Raw genomic sequence first — 15,385 nt, forward strand, 5'->3', positions numbered from 1 at the left:
CATTTTACCTTGCATGAAATGGGGTAGTAGGTTTCTTTTTTTTATGTTGTTTGTAACAGTACCGAGTTGCTAAATACAAATTTTCGACCTCGGCGACCTTCCGGAACACCACCAAAAAGCTTAAAAATCGGCGGAATTTTGCACTATTTTAACGTTTGTCCGATTTTGACCCTGAAGCATCACTTTTAATAAAAAACAACCATAACCATTTTTAAAGTACATTAAATTACCTTTCATTTAAGACCAGAATGGTTGTTACAGGCCTAATAGTTTTCAAGATATGACTCCGCAAACATCAGTTAAAATTACAAAGTTTTGATTTTTTTTAAGTTTGGCAAACGTAAACCGTTGCGTTAACCCTAAAGCATAATTTTCTAATTATTTTTCATTAAAACAACCATAATTATTTTAAAACTACATTAAATTACTACTTACAATTTAAGACCAAAATAGTGATTATAGGCCTAACACATTGAGAGATATTGATATTGAGAGATATGTATTAATCTGGAACTCTAGTTAACCTATAAAACATATATACCTTGTTTTACGTGTAAATCGTGTTTATTTAAAACTAGCTAAGTGCCCGTTCTACTAACGGCGATATTGTCCAATCGCTATTTGACATCCAATTTGACATTTTCATTATCAAAAGTGCTTTTGACTTTTTCGTGAAACACTGAGTAATAAAGGCATTAATGCGTCACAAACAGACATACACACGAAAATGCAGAATTTAATTAGTTAAGGAATTTGCTACGGTTTCACCATAGCAAAGTACTGTACATATAAAATCAGTAAGCGCCGTTAATGAGTGGAAACCTAATTTGTGTAAGCTAGTGACGACAATGATTTAAAAACATTTAAGTTTACCAGCCCTAAACAACACTGATTCAATGTTTTTCCCGGTTATCAAAAATCAGGAACTATTTGATACACAAAGAATCTCCGGTTCCTGACCTGGATGATGCCAAGTTATTTAATTTCATTTGCGGTTACACATTATGCACTTGCGATTAATTAAATCCGTTATGTAAGGACAATTTGTTTTTAATGTCACTTGGTTTGGCTTTTATTTCAAAACGTGATTGAAATTGTTGCGGTATTTTTGTAAACAACAAAATTTTTTACGTTTTGGGAGAGGGAAATAAATTCTTTGATATTTAAAAGTCTATTCTTGAACTTCCACGCTGTTTTTGTCCAATGTGTAAGATAAGTTTCTCTCAGTTAGTTACTGTTTTTTGGCTAGGATTGAAAGTATATATTTGGAATCTGATATTTCTCATAATTAATTTTACTTATTTAAGTTGTTCATTTTTGTGTTTGAGTGCGCAAGCAAGACACTTCTCTCGCTACAATGGAAGGCCTAGTGGTAAATATTTATTAATTCTTCCAAATACATTATGAGCTATTTAAATGTATGATTAATTGGCCAGAAGTCAAACAGCATCCAAAGATTTAGTCTCAAATGCAACATCTGTTATGATCTGGAACTAAGTTTATATGTTCCGCTACAATTTTCTTACAAATTCTAATAACCAAAAAGCTTTTAGTATTTTGTTAGCCATTTCATGATGACACTTTTGTATGCTGAGGTGGCCATTTGACAATGGTAGGCTTAAACTACTAGGTGGCGTTTGCAGAAGCATCCACAAAATTGAGCGGAATCATCAAGGGTTCATCATATATTGTTTTTGCCATACTACATAAAAACAGTCGTTTTTAATGCATGCGTTGCGGGTCTTAAGTAGCATTTTTACTCTTTAAGGAGTAAGAATCATTTTTAGCCTCTATGGAGTAAAAATCAGCTGTTGTCAACTCAGTTGTAAATTTCTATTGTAAAGGATTGCATGTATCGAAAATATGTATCGATTCGTGCTTCGTAACCATTTTAACCTACAGTCTACAGTCTCTTCCCATAGCATTTAGCACTGCAGATACATTAATCAATTCCCACACTCAACACTGCTCACCTTTATTATTTTCTTCACCACCCCCTACGTCCGTGCTATATCCGTGCTTCGCAACGAGAGAGAATAATTATTATGTTCCATAGATATACTGAATGAAAAGAACCAACGAATAAATAAACACAATTTCGATAGATCAGCAGCCTGATCATTTTCAAATTACTCTTCGTATAAATTTATACGATATAATATAATAAATTACGTTATACATTTGAAAATTCCAATATTAAGCGTATTCATAAGAATAACGTAGAAACGTTTAAGGCAGGCAGGGCAGAGCCCTAGGAGAGTACTCTTGTGGAGAATAAGTGAACTGTTGTTGTTTGCATGTTTATAAACAAAATTTGATCAAATTTGGAAAATGTATTTATTTATACTATACTGTCAACATTGAACTATAAAAACACCTTACAGCCTTCCCTGTAGCAGCATACATAAAAACTCGTTAAACTAATGTTATAGCAATAGGGAATAAATATTTCATTTTAAGGAGATGTTTTTTGACAACACAGTCAGACTAAAGTAAAGTAGCTTTTAGTCTGCAGGTTCGTTGTGGCGGGGGTAGTTATAGTTCCGTAACGATTTTGCAAAGTATTACCCGTAGTGGATTCACTAACGATCTCAAATACACGCCTGATATGTTGTCATTGTGTATCACTGCTATTTTGCTGCTTTGTTCAAATAATCCTCAAACGAATCAGTATTATTATTTCTAGGTACGATATGTGATCGTAGGATACGATAGACTGCACATTGTGAAACAAGTTTAGTCGAACAGGATCCATTTACACATAATTAAATAATCCATAACAATTTGACTGCTCTATTGCAGTTGTTTTGCCACGAAAACGTTAAAATCTAAGGCATCTGTTTGCTTCATTTTGTTAGTTTATCCATGTTAGAGGTTGAGACTGATACGTTCAATCTATACATTTAATACACAGTTGTAACACTGTTATCTATCTATAATATTAAAAAGAAACTATGTTTTTTTATTTCACGATTCTGAATCAACCACTCGACGGATTTTCATGATTTTTGTGTTGAAAGAAAGATAATTTTGAGAACTAGGGAATGTCGAAGCCATAATTTTAGTTTAGGGTCCCAGTTTTTTAGAAATTAAGTTTTAATTTTTGAAAAGTCTAGCAGCCGACGCTAAGATTCTAAACTAGCTTTTGGTATAATATAATTTGCTTAACATAACAGCTGTAAACGTTCAGCGTTTGTAACACAAATTCAGCATTTGGATCAAATTAAAAGACATACTAAGGGTTGACTTATTTATACTATGTGTAATGCTAATCATTGATACGTTCAATCCTTCGATAAGAGGATGACGGATTATTTAAATATACATAGTAAAATACTAGGATGTTCAAATAATATTTTTAAATAATCTTTGTAATTTTCGGTTTGTTTTAGTGCAATATAATTTGTTTTAACTAACAGCTGGTTAATTATAAAAATGCCCTATAGAACTATGAGGTTATTTACTCTGATTGTGTCATTGATTATAGGAAATAAGTAAGATTAGTAGACCACCGAGATAAGTAACACCATCGATGTGTACAAGTCGAGGCTGTGTACACGAGTTAAATAAAAAAGATATGCAAATCATTTTACTGCTCAACTTTTTTGGAAAGGGTAGGAAAATCACAATTTTTACATGTTTTAATTCATCTTGACAGCTTTTTGTTTACAATCAATGTTTTTGAATGCTTGAACTTTGTTTGGATTAGGCCTGGAAATATTGATGTCATAAAGATGGAGATCAAGAATCCTCAGGAATACGATTTTAAATTACCACCACAACCTCAGACGGGTGTTATCTATCTAAATATATAAAAGGCAAAGCCCTCACTGACTCACTCACTCACTCACTCATCACTAATTCTCCCACTTCCCATTTACCTAGGAAGCTGAAATTTGGTACACTGATTCTTTAGGCATTAAATAGGAAAACTAAGTAGTTTTTATTCTGATCGGACTCTCGGGCTCCGCCCCAGTGGCTCTGGAGTTTCCCATGTTAACCTTATGATTTTTCATATTTAAAAGGAATTAATGAATCTTAACAGCTGTTTCAATTAAACAAGTTAGTTCTATTCTATGATGTTCAATAGCATTAAAGTTACAAGGATTACCAACAGGGTGCAGCACTATCATTTTTTTTTTTAATTTATGACAACAGCTAATTTGCAACCAAAAGGTGAGTGAGCGTAGCGAACGAACTTCAACCTGGAGGCGAGTTAGCGTAGCGAACGAGCTAACCTGAAGGCAAGTGAGCGTAGCGAACGAGCTCCAACCTAAAGGTGAGTGAGCGTAGCGAACGAACTTCAACCAGGACATGATTGAGCCATGCGAATACTTATGAAGTTAAACGGGGTAAGCCCGAGGGTACAGCTAGTACTATTATAAAGAAGAGGTGGTGTCTGTGTGTGTGTGTGTGTTTGTATGAGGTAATCTCAAAAACTACTGAACCGCCTGGGCTCAAATTGCACACAAATGAAGCTACAGCTCCGAGGATACATATAGAACTATTCCCGCTTCGATATTGTCCTAGGGCTCTGCCCCGTGGGCTTTCAAAAATTTGAGGTGAGAGATTTAAAGGTAAATATTGATTGATGGTATCCATGGTAACAAAGAACAAACCTACAAAGTTTAAAAATGTAAACAAGCAGAACTAACTGTCAAATGAATTTTGATTTCACAATTCCACACAGCTGGTTCAAACATATTAAATACTACACGAATATTAGAACAGAGAAGGTAAGGATTATAAATTTAAAATAATGATGTCACTAAGCCCGAATGTAAACATTATTTAACATTACTTAAAAGGAGCTGTCAAACCATATGTTAATGTAATTTCATTAGTATATGATTATTTCAGTTACTTCATTTGTTTATGTTTATGATCTATTATACTGAGTCTGTTCTAATATTTGTGAAATGCTGTAATAATATTTTACAGGGAATAAATCTTTGTAAATAAATTGTTCATGGATATAGGAAATAATTAAGATTCTATAATCAGAAAGTTTTGAATGTACGGATGTATAGATGTATGGATGTATGGATGTATGGATGGATGTTTGTGATAAGTAAACGCGAAAAATACTAAACCGACAAGGTTGAAATTTAGTATGATGATAGCTGACATTCCCGATTAACATATATATTCATATAACACATATTATTCTTACCTCAAAAACCCTTTCAGGCTCCGCCCCAGTGGCTCTGGCTCTGGAGTTTCTCATGTAAACCTTATGATTATTCATATTTAAATAAATTAAAGAATTTTGTCAGCCGTTTCAACTTTACAAGTTGGTTCTATGATATTAAATAGCGTTAAAAAGGTATAAGGCTTACCAACAGGGTGCAGCACTATTATGTTTTTTGCATATATGACCAGAGCTAATTTTAACCAACTAGCAACAAAAAGTTGTGGTACACAATGAGAACTTAACTTTTTTCATGGTTTAGGTGCAGTGGTAGAATATTAGGGCTATGGTAGATACTATAGGACACTATATGATACTATATAACACCGTTTAAATTAAAAGACCAAATTTTAATAAACCGTGTCCTCTCCCATAACTAAAAGCATTTATACTTATATGCCAACCCCGTACGAAGGACGGGTACTCTGCTAGTCCAAAGATATACAGATGAATGACATAGATTGAACACAACGTCATCATTGACCTAGGATACTGCAATTAGACTAACCATCCTTTTATGAAATCTAAAAAGTTGTTTGGCGTGTGTTTAATTGTGATTACGTTTGGAGGCGCTGAATATTTTATAGTTTAAATAAATGAATATGGGGAATTACGAGGGTGGTTTAATTATTAAGGATATTAGAACTGATAACGGAATGGATAATAAACATAGACAATTAATTACGTCACTAGCTTTACTAGCATGTTTTACGTTTTAAATTCCTTCAACATGTGACCAGTTCTTTTGTTCAAATGAATATTATTTCATTTTTGACTCAGCTGTTTACCAAAACAAACTATATGTTGTTGTTTTTACTTTTCTTTGTTTACACTTATTTATTTAGCAATTGATGCAGTGAAATTGATATAAAGGATATGTGTGGACGATTCGTTTAATGATGTCAGGACACGAACGTTATAATTATGTGTACTGTGAATTTTATTGGATTTTTTCGTTTTATTTTAGGGAGTTTCTATTCAGACCTACTGGAAATTGTGTATAGTATGAGTAATTGTATTGTGTTGATATTGATTATGGAAGAGGCAGGATATGCGATGGAATTGGAAGGTGATATCGTTGACTAGGCCTATACACTTCCTCAATTGACAATAATTGCTCTTTCTACTGTAGGCTTCTATAAAATTTGTCTTTATACGTGTAAGCTAGCTGTTCTGATTTATACACAGTTTTAACTGACTACTCCCGTACGTAGGACGGGCTAACACCTCGTCTATATTAAGGGCAAGGCCCTCACTGACTGACTGACTGACTGACTGACTCACTCACTCATCACTAATTCTCCCACTTCTCATTTACCTAGGAGGCTGAAATTTGGTACACTGATTCTTTAGACATTAAACAGGAAAACTAAGCTGTTTTTATTCTGATCGGACTCTCGGGCTCCGCCCCAGTGGCTCTGGAGTTTCCCATGTTAACCTTATGAGTACTCATATTTAAATGGAATTAATTAATCTTAACAGCTGTTTCAATTAAACAAGTTGGTTCTGTTCTATGGTGTGCAATAGCATTAAAGTTACAAGGATTACCAACAGGGTGCAGCACTATTATTTTTTTTTATTTATGATAACAGCTAATTTGCAACCAAAAGGTGAGTGAGCGTAGCGAACGAACTTCAACCTGGTGGCGAGTTAGCGTAGCGAACGAGCTAACCTGAAGGCAAGTGAGCGCAGTGAACGAGCTCCAACCTAAAAGTGAGTGAGCGTAGCGAACGAACTTCAACCAGGACGTGATTGAGCCATGCGAACGAGCTCATCTTGAAAATTAAGAAGTTAAACGGGGCAAAGCCCGCGGGTACAGCTAGTCTCAATATAATACACAGTTTATAAATTATTAGTCAGCTGTTTAATGTTTGTCAGACATTTGTTATTATTTTTATAACCTCACTTTCAGTATGCAATTATTAAACTTGGAGTTTATGTTTATAAACACACGATTTTGATCAAGGAAAGTGTATTTGTTAACTTATTTTTGAAATGTTTTAGTTTTCCTGCAAAGTGATCTGAAGAAAAGTGGTAATTGAGTTTAAGTTTGAGTATGGAATGTGAAATAATACCAATAGTAGGGAACGGAAACTTATTGTTTTGATCAATATAATTTATTCTCTACGGCCACCAGAATAATCATGGGGAAATCCGCTTGCAAGTTGTACATATAATTGCTAATGAGTGGGAAACATAAAAACATTTTATAGTAGGTGACGAATCTTACTCAAGATCAGTGTTAGACGTTCAGTGGTACCAAACTTTACCTTCTCGAGATGGCGAGTACGCTGGGATATTTGGAACTACAATTTATCAGTGAACTATACCCTAACTATATTTGTTCGAGTAGGCCTACACAGGGAAGTTGCTTGAGAAACTGTGACTTACGATTTCGGTTCTGGCGAAGTATCTGACTTGATGTTTAATGGCAATGTTGACTCGGGTCATTATGGCGTTAAAAAACTTTATCATTAACCCCATGATGTGAAAAGTACAAAAATAAAAAGAAAAGGTAATCATTATCCGGGCGTAAAGAGACATACAGAACGAAAAAACATGTAGAGAACCATCGAACTAAAAAGGTAAAGAGCAGTGATGGTGTTAAATGTGCTCTGCAAGTCCCTTCTAAAAAATACCAATTTTTTTGAATTTGGGTCATTAGATTGGATTTGTCAGTACTGCAAATCTATGAATTTTGAGTCAGAACAGACTAACTGGGACACAAATATTTTTTCCTTATGTTGTCACAAGGGGAAGGTAAAATGAACTCCTTATCAACATTTTGAGTTTATGGAAAATCTTATCAACAGTGACTATAAAAAAGTATTAAGGGTCAATCAAAAGAGACAAAAAACTATTTGAGTAAAATATAATACAAATCTGCATTTGAAATGGCCAGTTCTAAGTCTCACTTAAATCAATATCTTTCTGGTAGTGGTAGACTGGTAGCATGACTGGTAGTCTACATAGTTTTAAAATCCACGACTCCTTTTCCATCAAATTGGACCGTTGATACCCTCTAACATTGAACAAAGTATGCCCGACTTTATATATACGACGTAAACACAATTTTACTCACAGTATGGGTCAAAGATTCGTGAAATGCGACCAACTGCTGATGCGTGATTTACATGTAGGCTAAGTGACTATCTTGATTCCATACAACAAATGTAATGAAAAAAATAACGACGAATATAGGAATATACTTGAGCAAATTATCTAAATATCATAAATAGCTGCTTATTAGGTTATCAGCATTGCCCAGTTCGTATACTATTTATTTTTCAAATGAAAGTCGAATTAATATAAAACATTCATTTGGTTAAAATAATATTTCGGTTTGATTAACATAAAATAGTTTATACAGGCAAACTATCAGTTCTATTTCATGTAAAAAATTAAATAACCCCTAAATAAAATACAATATAAACAGTATTTGTTAATTATTATTGCTTTTATTGCTGACAATATTCCCGTGGCGGAGCACGGGCGGTTAACTAGTCATTGAAAAACCAAGGCCAAACCCCCTGACAAAAACACTCCACATATTTCGTTTCTATAAACCATTAATAAATTTTAATTTCAGCCGCAGCTCCATATTGCAAATGTATGTTTTGAAGATTCAAACGTGCCAAAAACAATGGACAGCTATTGAAGGGCACTAAAAATCACTTAAATATGGCAGTTTTAAAATGAGCCTTAATTAACTTTTCTACGACACTTAGCACGTATATTTAACAAAAGCTGTAGATTTGAACCATCCATTTGGGACACGGTGTATCCAGGTCCCATAAGTTTTAATTTTTTATTAATGTCCAGCAAACATTTACAACGACCAAATAAACATGCAATTAAATTTCCGAATTTATAATGTGCAATGTGTTTCGCGGACTATGAGTCACTACAACACAGTGTATTAGTAACAATGTGTTAGAAAGAAGCCTTGTAACAATAAGGCGTATTCACGGCATTTCTGTTTTAGGAAGCTCATTCAGAGTTTACCAACCGAACCGAGCGAGACTGAGAATTTGATGAGCCTGGTGTACAGTCTGTTCAAAAACTAAGAGTGTCCAGGTTCGTCGTTTGCGTGCAACGTTTAACTTGGACACATTTGAATGTGTCCAGTTTCGTCGTGTCGTGCAACGCCACCCCTGGACAACTTAAAAACCTTCCAGGTTCGTCGTTTGCATGCAACGTTAAACTTGGACACATTTGAATGTGTCCAGATTCGTCGTGTCGTGCAACGTCACCCCTGGACAACTTATAAATGTGTCCAGGTTCGTCGTTTGCGTGCAACGTTAAGCTTGGACACATTTGAATGTGTCCATGTTCGTCGTTGTCTGCTTTTATCGTTGTCTGATTGAGGCGGTGTCTGCTTTTAACGTAGTCCACGTTTAACGTTGTCCAACTTCGACATCGTCCCCATACTTTGTCGTACGGTTTATACTTTGGGCGCACATCAGGATTCCAACCAAACAACACAAAACAGCGTGGTATTATTATACACGTAATCCGTGTACGCTTGGAAATAGGTTGGCAACACTTAAAGATAATTTTTTCAGCTGATTGACTATTATAACTACGATTTACCTTTCATTTCGTGTTTATAGTTTATGTCCTATTTTCGTTCAACGCTTGGTTTGAACATAACCTATATTTGAACCTATTTGAAAGAATAATTAAGTGGAAAGTGGGACTAACGTATTTAAAATTAATGAACTAAGTGAAAGTGATAGCGAATATATTATGTGCACACCAGAAGAAATTGCAGAAACTGCTAAACACGTAACTTTAAACCTGTTACCAGAAAAATCCAAACAGAAGTACTAACGAGCTTAAATGAACTGTTTTCCTCATGGTGCGTGAGTAAAAAAGTAACAAAATGGTGTCAGAAAATGTGTTATTGGCATATTTTGCAGAACAATCAAAAGTGATAAGTCTTCAACTATTTGGAGCATTTATTCTATGCTCAAGAAAACAATCCAAGTTAAACATGATGTAAACATAAGCAACTACAAAAAACTTATAGCCTTTTTGAAAAAGATTGTCTGTAGGCTATGAGTCTAAAAAGTCAATGACGTTGTCAAAAGATGAGGTTGAAACCTTTATTAAAACTGCTCCTGATGAAACTTGCTTATTGAAGAAGGTGGTTTCAATACTAGGAATAGCTGGAGCATGTCGGCGAGACGAGCTCGCTAAAATGCCAGTAGATGACATAGATGATAAATGTTCAATTTTAATAGTTAAAAACCAGACTCAAAAACCAACAGAAGCCGCGTCTTCACTGTAACGGACGACGATAATCTTGATATAAGTTGTTTTGAATTGAACAGGAAATACCTTAAATTGAGACCTTCAGGTGTACCCAACAGTAGATTATTCATGAAGTATGCTAAAGGTGTTTGTATTAGACAACCTGTAGGTATTAATAAAATAGCTAAAATCCCAACTGAAGTAGCTAAATTTTTAAATCTACCTAACCCGAAAGGTACTCTGGACACTGTTTTAGTCGCACATCAGCAACATTGTTAGTTGAAGCAGGAGGAAACATGACATAGTCAATGATAATGATCTTTATTATGTCTTTATTATGTTTATTGAGTCAGAAGTGACAAATAATTTAAATATACCCCCACCGCAGCAAACCTGCACACTGAGCGAATTTCTATCTACATGATTGGATTTTCAAATAAATCTATTTAAATAACATTAGGTTTAATAAGTGCCTAAGTTTGCTGTTAGGGGGAGGGTAATAAAGCGTGCGTTTTAGACAAATATTAATGGCTTAGTATGAAATAAATTAATTTGCCAAGTTTGATAAAAATATATCCGTAAACAAGCAAACTACAACTTATTCTCCATAAGAATAACATGGGAATTTTAAATGTATTTTTTTACAGTCTCCGTAGCCAATTTAACTGTACAAAAACACTTCAATATACTAAATTATTGTTTTTATGCTCTAAAAATGGTTAAACGAGAAATCATGAAACTTTATGTTTCAAGGGTCAAAATTGAGAAACCCCATTTTTTCATAAAACCCCGTTCCCATTTGGCAAAGAGAAACCAAATTTAAGTTCCATAATAAATACATGGGGAGCAAATTTCGTTTACGTATACACCGAGTGGGATTATAGTTACATTTATGCCGATGCTTGATGGTAAATCTGTACTTGCATACCTTCAATTCGAGACCTCAATCATGAAAATCGGATATAAACAAACTAAAATAAAAATGGGGTTATTGATCACTGGTCGTCGGTAAATCCCAAAATAATTACATTTTTTATTGTTTGGAATTCAGCAGCGCGCTTCAGGTACGTCCGATCTTAATAATCAAGGGCTCAAATGAAAGCTGGTATTTCACTGAAGGTTCTTAGACCAAAACATATAGGATTACATAATTATAACTGAGGAAATATGTTCTTCAATTGAAGTAACAGTTTAAAAAAATATAATTTATGTTTTTTGGTCAAGTAATACTGTAGATAAATGAATGCTGATGCTTGACGGCAAATCTACGCGTGCATACCTTTAATTTAAGACCAAAATTATGAAAATCGGTCGGGTAGAAGAGCCGATCGGACTCGGAAAAGAAAAACCAAATTTATCTCCCATAAGAAATGTACAGGGAGCAAATTACGTTTGTGCATAACTCGAGTAATACGTCAGATAAATGAATGCCGATGCTTGGTGGCAAATCTACGCGTGCATACCTTTAATTTAAGACCAAAATCACGAAACTCGGTCGGATAGAAGAGGCGGACGGACTCGGAAAAGAGAAACCGATATTTTTTAATATATAGATAATACAATAGCTTGTTTCTTAGAGGTGTTCTTTATGTATAAGCGTGGTTTGCCAAATCTTGGCTAGGAAATTATGTTTTGAAGAATAAAATACCAGGTTTATGGCATCTTATCCTTGAGCTACAGTATTGATCTTATAGAACATTGCTTTAGAACACCAAAAATAACACCCATCTATACAGGGTGACAAAAAAGTCTGGAAGCGGCTTGATATCTTTTTAACTAAATTTGTTAGAAAATTCAAACCTTTCACATCAATTTATATGTATGAAAACTACTTTTTGCAAGCATTACCATTTTTTTTACCGTCACCAGGGGACGACCCATGCATGAGAGTTAGGTACATAATCTTTAATGTAAGCATAGGTTGATATGCACATCATTTTAAAGGTCTGGTCAAGTGGAGTTCATTACCGGAAACCGCGTCAAAAAGGTTCATCCGTTACAAAATGGCGGCAGTCCAAAGTTCTTGCGGAATATACCTGCACAGGCTTTAGTATTGCTAAATACTCGTATTAATCATTAAAATACAATTTCAGCTTGAGAGCTGAAATTGTATTTTAATGTCAACTAGCTCATAGACTAATTTTATTCAATCTTCAAAACAAATTTAACCGGGTTTCAGATTTCCCAGCTAATGTTGACTATGAGTCAACATGGTTGTATTAATAGTCAAAGGTTTAACCTAACCTAAAAAGGTGTTGTACATTGTTTGAAAGGATAATTATACTAGGTGAAACCCGTCGAAATAGACGGAACCTCCTCGTTAAAAATAGGGACCTCCTCGTTTATATGGACGTGTGGCTTCATGGCAACAAATAATGCAAATGAAATAGCAATACGGCATTTTCAAAGAGACTGTAAATTGGCTGTTACGTAAATATTGACGTTTACATGCATTGTTAATCAACGTATCTTATAAATAAAGGATAATATGATCTAGTTTAAAAGGAATATGACCTTTCTGTCTTGACAGTAGCTGCTTAAATAGTATTTACTCTTACAGCCAAAATATCGTGTTACATTCAATAATGTAACCAACACAGTGGGCCACGGTCCCTAATATAGGCCACTGCAAATAATTTGTCAAGATAGGTACCATTTTAGGCAAGGCTTTTGTGTTTGGATGTTATTAGACGCGATAAGAGCACACTGAACTTCTTCTACAGATGAATAACTGTTGGAGAAATATAAGCCGAATCATAAATGTAACAATGCGAGTTTGAGCATTTTGTAACTATATGAGGAAGAGGAAGTTACATAGTATTTTTTAGGCTGCTGCTCAGTTCACTTTAAGAATACATTTTTTTGAGATAAATTAAATTGTTTTTGGTGCTGAGTAGCGCAAGTAAACATGCACAACCCTTTTTTCGTTAGTCTAATAACATTCAAAGGCTCTCTAAGAGTTCAAGAATACCCCCGCTGCAGCAAACCTGCCGACTAAGCGAATTTCCATTTGCCTGGATTGATTTTCAATTAATCTATATAATTAACATACAATCAACATTTATTGCAAATATCTTATCATTTTTCAAAAGCTGGTCTTCTTTTTCAGTGTTTTCTACAAAAAATAGCCTTACTCATAGACGCAATAGGTTGTCCATAATAACGATAAAAAAATATTATTTCTATTTCTTCTCCTTGGTGGTGTTCTATGACTTTCCTATGTTTCCATAGTTTGCAAATCGGTTCTTTCAACGATTACTAAGAATTGCAGCACGGTGCTAATTCAGTTTTCTTTTTAGTATATCAATTTATCCAAGCTCTCTTGATTTTTTCCATTGTAATATTTACGCCAACCCAAATTCAAATAGTAAATATTAATTTTAACCAAGTCAGTAAATGTTCGTAGCAAACTGTTAAATTATCAAACTTATTGACTGTTTAAAATTAACACATGTCCTTCTTCTCATTTTTAATTTCTGACAACAGCTGGAGTTTCATAAAAATTGTTACCATGTTAATCTTATGGAGAGATACGAAACTTTAAAGGGCCCCAGGGCCTCGCTCTCTAATTATTTCACTAAAAAGAAAGTTTCCTGCACAACTTCATGTTACACTCTTTCCAATGACACCAAAAACGTGTCAATCGGTTCAGTAGTTTCGGAGGAGTAATTGTTACAAAAAACTCGACCATAAATATGTACAGTTGGATTTTTTAGCTAGAAGCGGTTGAGGTATGGTGGAATATCTTTGCGGATGAACATATTTGGCTATAGGCTGTAGTGAGTGCGATCCATAGTAGTACGGTAATATAGATAGTATAATAATAGATAGTAGTAACATCAATGGTGTTAGCATTGACTATTGGATACAGAAGATGACATCCCATTTATATGGATCAGCTGTCGCCAATTTTTTACTAACAAAGAATGTACAGTAGTTGTGTGCGCCAGTCACAGAATGTGCTAGTGTCTAAAATTCTATTTTCTACCTTTTTTGTTACCTACATAGTTGATGGGTCATTACAGTTACCATAGCTCATAATATGTCGGTCCATCAGTTTGACTTGGTAAAAACCATCGTGTATTCGACAGAAATCAGTAATTTAGATTAGCGCAATCTGTCGGTTTCTCACATCAACTAAGACAAATTTGATTAAAAACCTGGCTACAACTTTAACATGGGGATAGAATGTCTAAGATGTTAGGTTATATACATCGATGGTGCGATCATGTATTCAATGTTCCCATGCAAATTTTTGAGGTCAAATCAAAACAAACAAACTGGCATGTTGTCAATTAGGGACAATGTTGTATTACTTACGAAAGAAATTTCATTTAAGATCAAATAAATTGATTTAGTATCTATCTATCTGTATATTAATAGGCAAGCATGTTTCTTTAAAACCTTTTTTCTCAGCTCGTGTGCATCGTAGGGAAAATCTACGCATACGTGTGCAGAATCCCTTTATAAATTTAAATAGGCTCAAAGATAAGCGCAAAAAATGAGTTTAAAAATTTGAAAAAAATTACATGGATCTTATGCGTTGCCATGCTGGTGACGAAATAACAACGAAATATAAACAGAAAATCAAAACAAATGGAAGAAACTCCAATCACATGTTTTATTTACAGTGTGGGGTGAAACATTAACATAAGTGAGTACATATTTACATATTTTTGGTCGAGTTTCGACCACTGGACATTACTCGTGTCAATTATTGTCTGATTTATTAGAAAAAATTCAATATTTAGGCTACTGCATTTTATAAACCAAACTCGAATCTTGCTTCCTTGGCCTATCGTATAACGTTTTCCGAATCATAAATCATCATTATGTCCCAACAGTTTATCATGTGTAACCAGTCACGGCAAATACATTATTATATTAATATAATGATCAAAATTAATTTTGCAAGAAGATTCTATATTTTAATATCTG

This window comes from Macrosteles quadrilineatus, unplaced genomic scaffold (genome assembly GCF_028750875.1).
Source record: "Macrosteles quadrilineatus isolate MER2022 unplaced genomic scaffold, UCM_ALF_1.0 Scaffold_5__1_contigs__length_97177068, whole genome shotgun sequence".
NCBI classification, from domain to species: Eukaryota; Metazoa; Arthropoda; class Insecta; order Hemiptera; family Cicadellidae; genus Macrosteles; species Macrosteles quadrilineatus.